Source organism: Equus quagga, chromosome 6 (genome assembly GCF_021613505.1).
Source record: "Equus quagga isolate Etosha38 chromosome 6, UCLA_HA_Equagga_1.0, whole genome shotgun sequence".
NCBI lineage: Eukaryota > Metazoa > Chordata > Mammalia > Perissodactyla > Equidae > Equus > Equus quagga.
In genome coordinates this window covers 44,477,065-44,489,164 of record NC_060272.1, presented here as the reverse complement: position 1 = coordinate 44,489,164, position 12,100 = coordinate 44,477,065, and positions in this window count along the sequence as shown.

The following is a 12,100-nucleotide window of genomic DNA, read 5'->3' as shown; positions in this document are numbered from 1 at the left end:
TTTGATGTAATCTCATTTGTCTGTTTTTGCTTCAGTTGTCTGTATTTTTGGTGTCTATGCAAGAAATGACTGTAGCACTACTCACAGTAGCCAAGACATAGAAGCAACCTAAATGTCCATCAACAGGTAAATGGATATAGAAAATGTGGTATTTACATATACTAGAATATTATCCAGCCTTAAAAAAGGAGGAAATCCAGCATTATGACAATATGGGTGAAACTAGAGGACATTATGCTATGTCAAATAAGGAAGACACAGAAGGAAAAATACCGAATGATACCACTTACATGATCAACCTAAAATAGTTAAACTCAGAAGTAGAGAGTAGAATGGGGGTTACCACAAGGAGGGCCTGTGTTCTCCTCTCGCTTTCCGTTTACCTGGCACAGCTGTTTCTCCTGAAAAAGCTCTGCATATTTAATCCAGCCTTGGTGTCATCTTGGAGGAGCCAAAATGGCACAGAGGGTACAAAGAGTGGAGTAAAAGAATAGGCAATAATATAGTATTTGGGGATTGACTTTGCAGTTCTCAAGGAAAACCACATCTGGAGAGGCATGAAGGGCACAGGTATTCCCTGGCTCAATGTAGTAGTCACATAGATTTACATGAAATCTATGAAAATCTACCCTACACAGAAACAGTTGCCCTCTCAGAAACTATTCCTGTCTCCTCTGCTGGGCAGTCAGAGATCTCTTCCAATGTCACCTTTTTGGGAACCAAAAAACCTTTTTACAGATGACTCTAAGCTGACACATTTTTTATATTCCATTGGCTAGAATAGGTCAAAGGCTTTTGCTTAAATCAATCACTGACAAGGACAAAGGGTCCCTATGGATTGGCTTAAATGAGTAAAGAATGATCTCTAAACTTGGGTTGCATTCACTTTTCCCCAGGTCAACGGAGGGCAATAACTATCACTCTTCCGTCTCACTCTCTCTCTCATCATCATTACAAAATTGTTTACAAGATAAAAATAAGGAAATAAATTATTTGCCCAGATATCTAAAACTAAGTATCTTAATAATGGCACACTCACATCTTATAATAATAATCAGAACTTATAAAGAGTAAGTTAAACCCATATATATACAGGTATAAAGTATTTATGTTACATATCGTTAGAGCTAAAAAGAAAAGCAAAACAAGTTCCAGAACAGATCTAATAATGTAACTCTGCTTATTATAAAATATTGAAATAGAAATATAAACATGGATATATAGACATATATAGATAATGATATTCTTAAATTCAGCCATCACATTTCTTAAAACATGCAACAGAAATAGTTGTCTTTAACACTGGGACTGATATTTGGGTAAGTTCGAAAAAGCGACTTGTATTTTGACTTTGAGCTCTCTTATATAATTGGATATTTCTATAATTAAACAGTGCTTGCCTTAGTGTCAATATGTGTGACTTTATTTGACCTTTCTTAGCCTTCTACATGTGCTGCGATGTCCTTGTTTATTTTGCAAGTAAATACATTCATTTTCTTTCAAAATATAAATTATTATAAAATTATCTCAATGAACTATTGCTTGACCTCCCAGAACATGCACATGCATCTGGTATTTGCTTGCATGAAACAAAACATTTGAGAGAAATATTTTGAGGAAAAGATTTCCTCAAAATGAATGAGGGCCAGACTTGGATAATCTTTAGGTCTGGAAACATTCTATAACCACTTCAACTGTATGCAGACAGAAATACTCTGGTTCAATAAACCTCTTGGTCGAGGCTAAAGGGAGAGTATATTTTCAACAACATTCAAGTTAAATATTATATTTGTCATCTTTATTCATTTACAACTCATATTTTAAATGAACATTAGTTGGAATTAATCTAACATCATTAATTTATTTTGTCAATTTATGTCATATAATTTAAATGTCATAAATATTTTACATCATTTCTACCATACCAGTTCACATGATGGTGCAGTTCAGTATATATTTGCAGTTTGATATAATCCCTATCTTTATTTCGGAAATACATTTTTATGTTTTATTTTTATGGGTACACCAATCAACCCATCAAGAAAAACAACGCCAAAGATGTGATTTTTCGCTTTTTTTTTTTTGGCATAGATTTCTTTTCCTTTCTTATTTTTTTTCTTGAGCTGTGTCCAACCAGTGTAATGACCAATGAAACCGCGCAGGTACTAAACTACAGAGCACCAGGGACACAGAGGCACGAAGGCCTTGGGAGAAAACACTACAACACTGTTGTGGGGAAAACAGGATCGCCTGCTGTTGATACAGGGGAAGGGGAGGCCCACTGGCAGCTCAGACCTACGAGATTCCTAGGGGAACGTGCATCCCACCCTCAAAGCAGGAGCAAGGCAGCCATCTTCACTTCCGAACATAAATTCTCGAGCAGACCAAGTCGTGGGCGCCGAACTTCATGATGAGCTCGTCACTGGCCAGCTCGCAGGTCCAGTAGGTTTTGGGGCCTCCCCCTCAATGAGAGTTTGTGTGCAGTGGATCTTGTTTTCATTCTCTCGAGTGGCTAAACTCCTGCACTTGCGTCCATCCACTGTCTCCTCATCAAAGCCTTCTCCGACCTTGAAGTTGATCTTGGTGGTGCACACCGTGGTGGATGTCTTGATACAGAACTGATCATCCTGGCGGATCTCCACGTGCGGCTTGGACTCAGCCACCACGGCCACTTTCCTCAGCATGGCGTTCACGCCCGGTGCCTTGAGTAGCTCGTCAAAATTCTCACTGCTGATCAGCTTCCAGGTGTCCGCGAAGTTGGGCGTGGTGGCAGTGGTGGTGGTGACAGGGAGGCGGCGGCAGGCACACTCGAAGCTGCAAGGTGGAGATTAGCAGTAGATTTCTAATGCAATTACTGGATCCTTCTCTACTTCACTATAAAAGTGTAAAGCGTGGTATTTTATCTACTGAGTCCTTAATCCTTAGCCCAGAGCCTGACACATGACTGCTAACTTTCCTAAAAGTTTCCTCCCTTCTTTTTTTAAAAAAATATCTTCTATGAAAATATGCTTAACACAAATATTTGCAAATACATGGTGTTTCCCCTGCTTTCTCAAGTTTCAGGCATGGGGTAAATAAGGTTTCATTTTATGAAGAACTAGAGTTAATCTATACTTTCACAGGTTTATAGGGCTAGAGAGCTGTTTATGACTGTGGCTTTTGTCAAAGGATTTTGCCTATTCTCACTTGATGTGTCTAGTTCTACCAATCTCTCATGCCGAAAATGACTTTTATGCTTTTCCCTTAAAATTAATGTAAAAAGTATTTTACTTGATGACATTCTGCAGATGCCTGACCTCGCTGTTTTAAAGCCTTGCTAAGTTTCAACCTAAAATTAAGCTCTCTTCTTTATATTTAACTTTTAGAAGTGGCTGTAGGTTACCGAATGTAAATGTTTAAAAAATACATATGTCAAGATGTTGATAGTTTCTTATTTGCACGTTTTTGAGACATAAAGATTAGAATACAATTCCGTTTTTGTATTCACATATTTATATAATTGAGATCATTATTCTAATCCTAGAAATTTAATAAGTATATTTTAAATGATCCCTAGGTAATGCCTGGAATTAAGGAAGAAATTAGCAATTGTTTGAAGCTGAATGCTGCAATAAGTTTTATAGGCATTCATTGGGAGTCTGCAACAGCCCTCGTTAGGGGAAGGCTAATCAGGATTGCATCAGGGAAATAGCTCAAGTACCGACTCAGGAGATGATATGAAAATAACCATAACAATTAAAGAAACTAAACAAATAAGAAGGATATGAGAAATTGCTTAATACACTAATTGTTACAGTCATAAAATGGTATAATGTAAGTTATTTCAAATGGATATGTTACAAAACTGCATTGTATCATGATAAATCAATAGCAAGAAAAGAAATGTTGAAAATTGGAAAGGGAATACTTGGGCTGTCTATAAAACTTGAATATAAACTTAGAGACGACTTCATCTTATAAAACCACTGCAGTGTTAGAAGCTGGCGTTCTCATGTTTGATGCCAGTGAAGAGGAGGCTTCACCTGGAGGCCTTCATCTAGTATCAGGTTGTCAGTGTGATGAGTTTTTTATTTGAAGTATGGCTCTAGAAGGTATTCTCACCTGGAAGCCACTAGCATGCTAGAAAAGAGGTGGAGTTAATGAAAAAATCATTGAGCATAGTCCAAAGGCAAATAATTCAATATCTTTTATGGCATCTCTACATGCACTAACTGATGCAAGAATTAAAGTAAGGTTATGTCCTTTAACCCAAGCCTCTGGAACTTGGCATCAGGAAGTGAGAGTCTTCCTGATACACACATCCTAACTTTGTTACCAAGCCTTGAAAAAAAGTCATATTTATAAAATTGTGATTATTAAAAGACATCGCTTAAACATCACATATACTGATACATATTTCATAGGCGTTTGAGAGTAAAATTATTTCCTGTTTTTAATTAAGTGGGTTGATTACTCAGGCCCCAGCACCGTGATACATCCTGTGCAGGTACCATGGTTAGTACATAGGCCACAAAGTCATGGGAGCAGCAAGCGTCCGCCTCTGTAAGCTGTGACTAATAAACAAACATGTATACAAAACAGAAATTAACAAAAAAAATAGAAACGATGAAAGATTATACTTCTCATTCCAAGTGTAACAAAATATAGTGAGCCTGTTAATTTCACCATCATGACTCATCTACTTTTCAAGTAATTTTCAGTCACATTTCTTCATTAAATTTGTTCTATGATTAAGACTTTCTTTTCACATCATTCATATAACAATGTGGGAATGAAACAATGGCATTTACTTTAGGACCTTGTTACAGGTTGAAATGTGTTCTTCCAAAATTCATATGTTGAGCTGATAGCGCCCAGTACCTCAGAGTGTGACAGCCTTTAGAGTTCGGGTCCTTCAAGAGGTAGTTAGGCTAAAATCAGGTCATTAGGGGGCCCCTAATCCAATATGAGTAGTGTCGTTACAGGGAGAGGGTATTAGGACACAGACACACAGAGGGAAGACCATGTGAACACACAGGGAGGAGACAGTCATCTAAAGCCCAGGAGGGAGCCTCAGAAGACATCAAACTAGCCAACACTTTGATCTCCAACTTCTAGCCTCTAGAACTGTTGAGAAAATCAATTTTTGTGGTTTAAGCCACCTACTCTGTGGTACTTTTTTATGGCAGCCCTAGAAAACTAATACAGACTCGGACTCAGAAGGAACCACTCTGCATGAAATTTGTGGTGAAATGATTCACACTTGCATCCGATTCTGTGGGAGAAAAAAAAACCTGATGTAATTGTTTGCTTTGTCCTCACAGAAGAAAAATTCAGCTATATTAATGTGTTCTTTTCTTTCTTTCTTTCTTTTTGTTGTTGTTGTGAGGAAGATTGGCCCTGAGCTAACATCTGTTGCCAATCTTCCTCTTTTTGCCTAAGGAAGATTGTTAACATCTGTGCCAATCTTCTTCTATTTTATGTGGGATGCTGCCACAGTGTGGCTTGATGAGCAGTGCTAGGTCTGTGCCTGGGATCCAAACCTGTGGATCCCAGGCCACGGAAGCAGAGTGTGTGAACTTAACCACTATGCCACTGGGCCAGCCCCCTTAATGTGTTGTAATTACTGTTTGGCTGCTGGAAGCTTTTAGAACAGAAAACTTTCAGAATATAAAAACTTTTAGATATAAAAATTAGTAAATATTTATGTTATAATCAATATTAATTATCATTTTGTTGCACATCAATATAAAATAAGACAGGAAAATACATGCCTTTTTGTCCTTGTGAATAATACATATATAAGCTTTTAAAGAAAAAGTCATATTGATTTGGATCTGTGCTTGGGTTTATGTCATCAGAATATATAATATCTGTAAATAATAAAAATAAGTGAAATATTAAAATATTTATAAATTTCCTTTAAAGCCCAATTTAAATTATTTTCAAGTTGTCTAGTGAAACCATTTAAAATTTCATTTTTTAAGGGGCCAGCCCAGTGGCAAGGTGGTTAAGATTGCATGCTCCACTTCGGTGGCCCAGGGTTCACGGGTTCAGATCCCAGGTACGGACCTAGCAGCCCTCATCAAGCCATGCTGTGGTGGCATCCCACATAAAATGGAGGAGAATGGCACAGATGTTAGCTCGGGGCCAATGTTCCTCACACAAAAAAATAATAATAATAAAATAAAATTTCTTTTTAAAAATAAATACATAGATGAATAGCACCCATTTTAAACACATTTATCACTAATACAAAATTTGTATATAATAATCATATTTTTACATTTATATTTAATATTAAAAAAACATTTTACTTGTTTAGTTTCACTTAATATTTTGGATATTCATCCAACTTTTGAAACATGAAATTTACATAGGAAGAAGCCAAATTTGATCAAAATTTAAGCTTTTAGTGATATTATATTTTTTATATTATTGCTCTTTTAGAAATATAAAGCAATTCTAATTTTAATATTTCTTATCTGGAATCACTTTCTGCAAAAATCTCTCCAGGGCTGGTCTAATATATCATAAAATTTAAGAGATGGTGCAAATTCCTTAAGAAATCTAGAAATCTTTATTTTTCTTGTTTCAACTGTTTCTCCTGGATTAAAAAACAATTGATTGCAAGTGCATGAGCCTTGAAAATTGTACCATACTGGCATGAAATCCCACAGATATTCTCTTTGCTTTTCCATGGTCTGGTGGTTGTTAACATACTATCTATTTATATTAAAGGTGACAATTATATATAATGTTATATATAAATTTTCCAATTAGATTTCTGTGAATATACCTCATTTAATTATTTGCATTGCCTGGTTTTAGAAATTGAGATGTACAAAGTACTTTTCTATTAAGGCTGATAGATGAGTAGGGAGAAATAGGTCCCAAAGTGGTCAAAATGTATAAACCTCCAGTAATAAGATGAATGGTTACTGGAGATATAACATACAGTATGATGACTATTGTCAACAGTGCATTGGAAATTTGCTACAAGTAAATCCTGAAAGTCCTCATCACAAGGAAAAAAATTTGTAACTATGTGAAGTGATGGATGTTAGCCAAACTTGTGGTAGTCATTTCACAATATTATACATGCATCAAGTTATTCTGTACACCTTAAACTTATACAGTGCTGCATGTCAATTATATTTCAACAGAACTGGAAGAAAAAAAGATCCTATATAAATTGTCATTTTACATTTTCCAACATGATGAACTTAAAAAACGTTCATGCTTTGAATACTATAATAGCACAAAGGAGAGAAATCTAATTAAATTTAGAAATATGCATCTCCTGAGAATGTGTAATGTGAACTGACCCTTGAAGAAATTGTAATAGTTCAACGGGAAGAAAAAATAAGTAAGAGTGAACTGAGCACAGAAAATATCAGGCAATTCTTTTTTTTTTCCCCCTGAGGAAGATTAGCCCTGAGCTAACATTTGCCACCAATCCTCCTTGTTTTGCTGATGAAGACTGGCCCTGAATTAACATCCATGCCCATCTTCCCCTATTCTATGTGGGATACCTGCCACAGCATGGCTTGACAAGTGGTGTGTAGCTCTGCACCTGGGATCTGAACCAGCAAATCCTGGGCCACTGAAGTGGAACGTGTGAACTTAACCTCTGCACCACCAGGCCAGCCCTGAATATCAGGCAATTCTGAGAGGAAAGAATTGTGAGACAGTCTGATATATCAGGAAATGCAAGTCTCTGTACATTTTATTGGTAGAAAGTGAATGAAAGAAAATTAATATGAAACATTGTTTCAAAGGGTAGTAGATGAATGAGTTTATATACTAATCAAAAGAATGTTTTATTTAAAAAAAATTATTCCTAAACTATGGTGAATCATTGAAGAATTTTGAAAGCAGGTATAGGATCTCCAAGTCTAGTTACAGTATGTCAGATAGCGATCGAAACAGCTAGAATAATCTGGAAATATCATATTTTGAAGTACAGCAGATAACTGTGGAAGGAAACAAGATTAGTTGAATTAAAACTTCAGAGAAGCAAGAATCCTACCTGGTTTTGAGATGAGATTGTTGGCCATTCCTGTATTCCTGTCTCCAGGGGTGATTGTTGAGTATAGGCAAAGGCTAAGGTGAGGGCTTGCGGTCTGCAGGGGCACTTGGTGAGAGGAGACCAGCAGACCTTTTGACAGTTGTGTAATCTTGCCCAAGAGATTGGAATCTAGATCATCCCCCAATGCATGGCCAATTTTTCCATTGGATATTTGTTGAGGGATGGGAAGAAGTAGTGAAATCGTCCATGCTCACAGGGTTTTTAGGCAATAAAAATGTCACTAGAGGGAGAGTCCTGCAGCATACACAGGACAGATTTTGTGATCAGGGCATTTGAACTCAGAGGCAGAGTGTATCTAACTAAAACAGCAAGTTGAGCTGGATTCAGGAGACTAGCTGTCCATACTAGCTTCCTCAGTGAACAAAGGTGAATCATCCCTTGATGAAAACTAAATCAAACTCTGATCTGCATTGCTTTTATAAACAAATTTCCACATATAAGAGAAAATATGATGATAAAGGAAGCATGAAAATGTGAAAGGATCAAGAAAGTGAAGATATAGTAGAAGCAAAATCCCAAATGATACATGGGTAGGAACTAGAATTATAAAATAATTAGTATGAATACATTGAGAAATTCGAAGAAATGATGGAGAATCTAAGCAAAAAACAGCAATATATTAAAATCAAATCACATTATACTAAAAAGCACAATATCTGAAATTAAGAACAGATTAAGTTTAACTAGAGACTGAATACAGGAGAAGAAATGATTAGGGAGCTTGAAGAAAAATCAGTGCAAAATGTCTACACAGAGAGAACAAAAGAATGAACAGAAGATACCCCCCAAAAGGGAGATATGAAACACAGTTTAAAGTTATAACATATGTATTTGTAATCTTGGGAGAAGAGATGAAAGAAAGGGGGCAAAAGCAATGTTTTAAGACTTTTAATAGCTTAGCTTTTCCAAAACTAGTGCAAAACTTCAACCATCTGATACAAGAGTTCAGTTAACCCAAAACAGAAAAGCACAGATACACACAAACACACACACACAGACAGACATGCGCAAACACACAGAAGGGCATCACAGACTGGTGGCTGACTCTTCAGGAGACCCACAGAATCCAGAAGGCAGTGGACGCTCTTTAAAATTCTGAAAAAGAAAAAAAATAACAACAATAATCACACCTATCAAACCACCAATCTAAAACTTGGTAGCATAGAAAATGAAGGCAACATAGATACAGTTTTAGAGAAATAAGACATCTTAATCCTACAGAAATTTGTTTTAAAAATATAACATCAGAATACACATTCTTCTAAAGGGCACAAGGTCTAGTCATTAAGATAAGCCATGTGATGATCCATAAAAAGCTGTTAATACATTTCAAAGGAGAGAATTTTACAGTATATATTCTCTGGCAGGATGGGTCTAAATTAGAAATCAATAACAATGAGATATATAGAAAAATCTGAAAATATTTGGAAATTAAGCAGCAAACATATAAATAACTCAGTCAAAGAAGTTAAGTAAAAATATTTGAATAATAATAACTAAAGAGCATATCACAATTTGTGGGATAAAAGTTTCTCAGGAAAATATTGCCATTGTCATTTCTCCTTTCAAATCTGTTTTTACTTCATGTATTTTTAAGCTCTATTGTTAAGAGCATACTATTGTTTTCCAATTTTTTAAAACATTTTATTTAGAACAGTTTCTGATATACATTAAAAATATAAAGAATAGCGTTTCCATATACTCAACATTCAATTCCGTCTATTATTAAGAGCTTACTTTAGTGTGATGTATTTGTTACAATTACAGAATCAATATTGGTCTGTTTTCATTACCTAAAATCTATACCTCATTCAGATTTTCCTAATTTTTACTTAGTATGTTTTTTCTGTTCCAGGATCTTATTCAGGATACCACATTATATTTAATTGTCATATCTCCTTAGGGTCCTCTTGGCTATGACAATCCTCAGACTTTGTTTTTGATGACTTCGAGAGTTTTGAGGAGTGTTGGTAAGGTATTTTGTAGAATGTCCCTCAATTGTAATTTATCTGATGTTTTTCTCATGATTAGACAGGGGTTATGGGTTTATTGGGAGAAAAACGACAAAAGCAAAGTGCCATTTAATTCACTTTAAAACAAAGGTGTATAAATACACAGTGAAGTAATTCTCATTGTATCACTCTATGCTAAGTGGTTGGAGTGAAATTAAAAAAAATTCTTATAGGCTTCATGGAGCTTGATACTTAGATTAAACTCAAACTCTAATTTGGGTGAAACATAAATTTGTTTGAATACTCTCATTTTTCATATTTGCCACAAATTAAATTTCTGTTTCTGAGTAGAACAGTGAAATTATGTATATTTCTTTGACAAAGTTAATCAGTGATTCCATTAGTCATAAAACGATTTGAGTAAATTAAAAATCTATTATAAAATATACTGCTTCAAGTACTTGAGATCAAAGTGAGAATAGTCTTTTTCTGCCTTTAACATTGATTCCTTTAAATTGTTGCTTAAAGAGTAATATAGAAAGAAATAGATCTATTTATTTAGAAACAATTAGACAGACTCTCAAGCTTATTCTTTGTAGCACCATCCAGTTAATTCTGACTCCTAGCAACCCTGTGTACAGTGGAACAGAACCCTGCCCGTTCTGTTTGCGCCATCTTCTCACCTTCTGGTGCTATATCAGACCATGCTCTGAGGCTTTTATTCATATGGTTTTCATGACATTTTTTTTGGAAGTGGGTGACCAGGTCCTGCTTCCTCGTCTGTTTTAGTCTGGAAGCTCTGCTGATACCTGTCCACCATGGGTGACCCCGCTGATATTTGAAATACTGGTGGCATAGATTTCAGCATCACAGCAACATGAAGCCACCACAGTATGACAAACTGACAGAGAGTGGTGTGGTTCCCTGCCAGGGAAGTGAACTCAGTCGGCAGTGATGAGAGCGTGAAGTTGTAACCACTAGACCACCAGGGCTGGCTAGAGCTTATTTACAACAGTACCAGTGCCAAAATATCAAAAACCCTTATGATAGAACTTTAAGATAACATAAGTATAGATGGGCTGGAGTCACAACAAATCAATGACATTATATAATATTTTTGTAACACATTGTCTTAATCTTAAATGCTCTCTGTTTACTCGATTAATTTTAGAGCACTCCTTAAAAGGAGTTATTATCTCCATTTAAGGACCAATAACAATAGAATTAGATTTAAAAATACAAATTATCTAAAAAAGAGCAATAAAGTAAAAAATAAAGGAACAATTAACCATTTCTATTATGATCTTCTTAATTTTGTTTCTAAATAGAGAGGAATGCCATTGGGACAACAGTTAGTTTAGTAGGATACTCTCAAATTTAGATTCCAGCTGTAATCCAGATGTTCAAAAGTGTGCTTATAAACAACTGATTTACAGTTTTCACTTGAGGATGTGGAGAACTGAAAAGATTGTTGATCCTACCCTGGGAAAATATTTTTTTTAAAGTCAGACAAATTTCATAATCATAATTTTTCTTTAATCAATCAAGGAGAAAATGGCACAGGACAACCAGCTAATCTTACATCTGCGAAGGAACATATGGCTGCAAGGAGAGATGGGATGCGAGAACTTCTTTACCTGGGACAGAGGGCAATTGCTTACCTGAGATAAATGCAGCTAGATGAAAACTTCATCCAGACTAACTAACAATTGGGAAAGACTTATAGCTAGTCAGAATATAGGGTTCTCTTTGGAGCTACAAATATATGGAATGTTTACACCCTTTGCAAACTTTTTCTCCATTAAACCCACCAAAGACTTACATTAAGAAAAAAAATTGAGATTTCTGAGAAAGATCACTCTTTCTTTCTTCATTTTATATAGATAGATATTATATGGATATACATAGATATATCTTGCAAAAACAGATCAGGAGAGACCCACATCGAAAATTTGGTTTGAATGGTGAGACTGATGATACCACACACACCAAGAAGGTAGGATAATGTTTATTACTTAGGTAACTAACGTCTCTGGGGAGAGCAAGGCAGACATCTCAAGCAAGACCAAAATGGCTT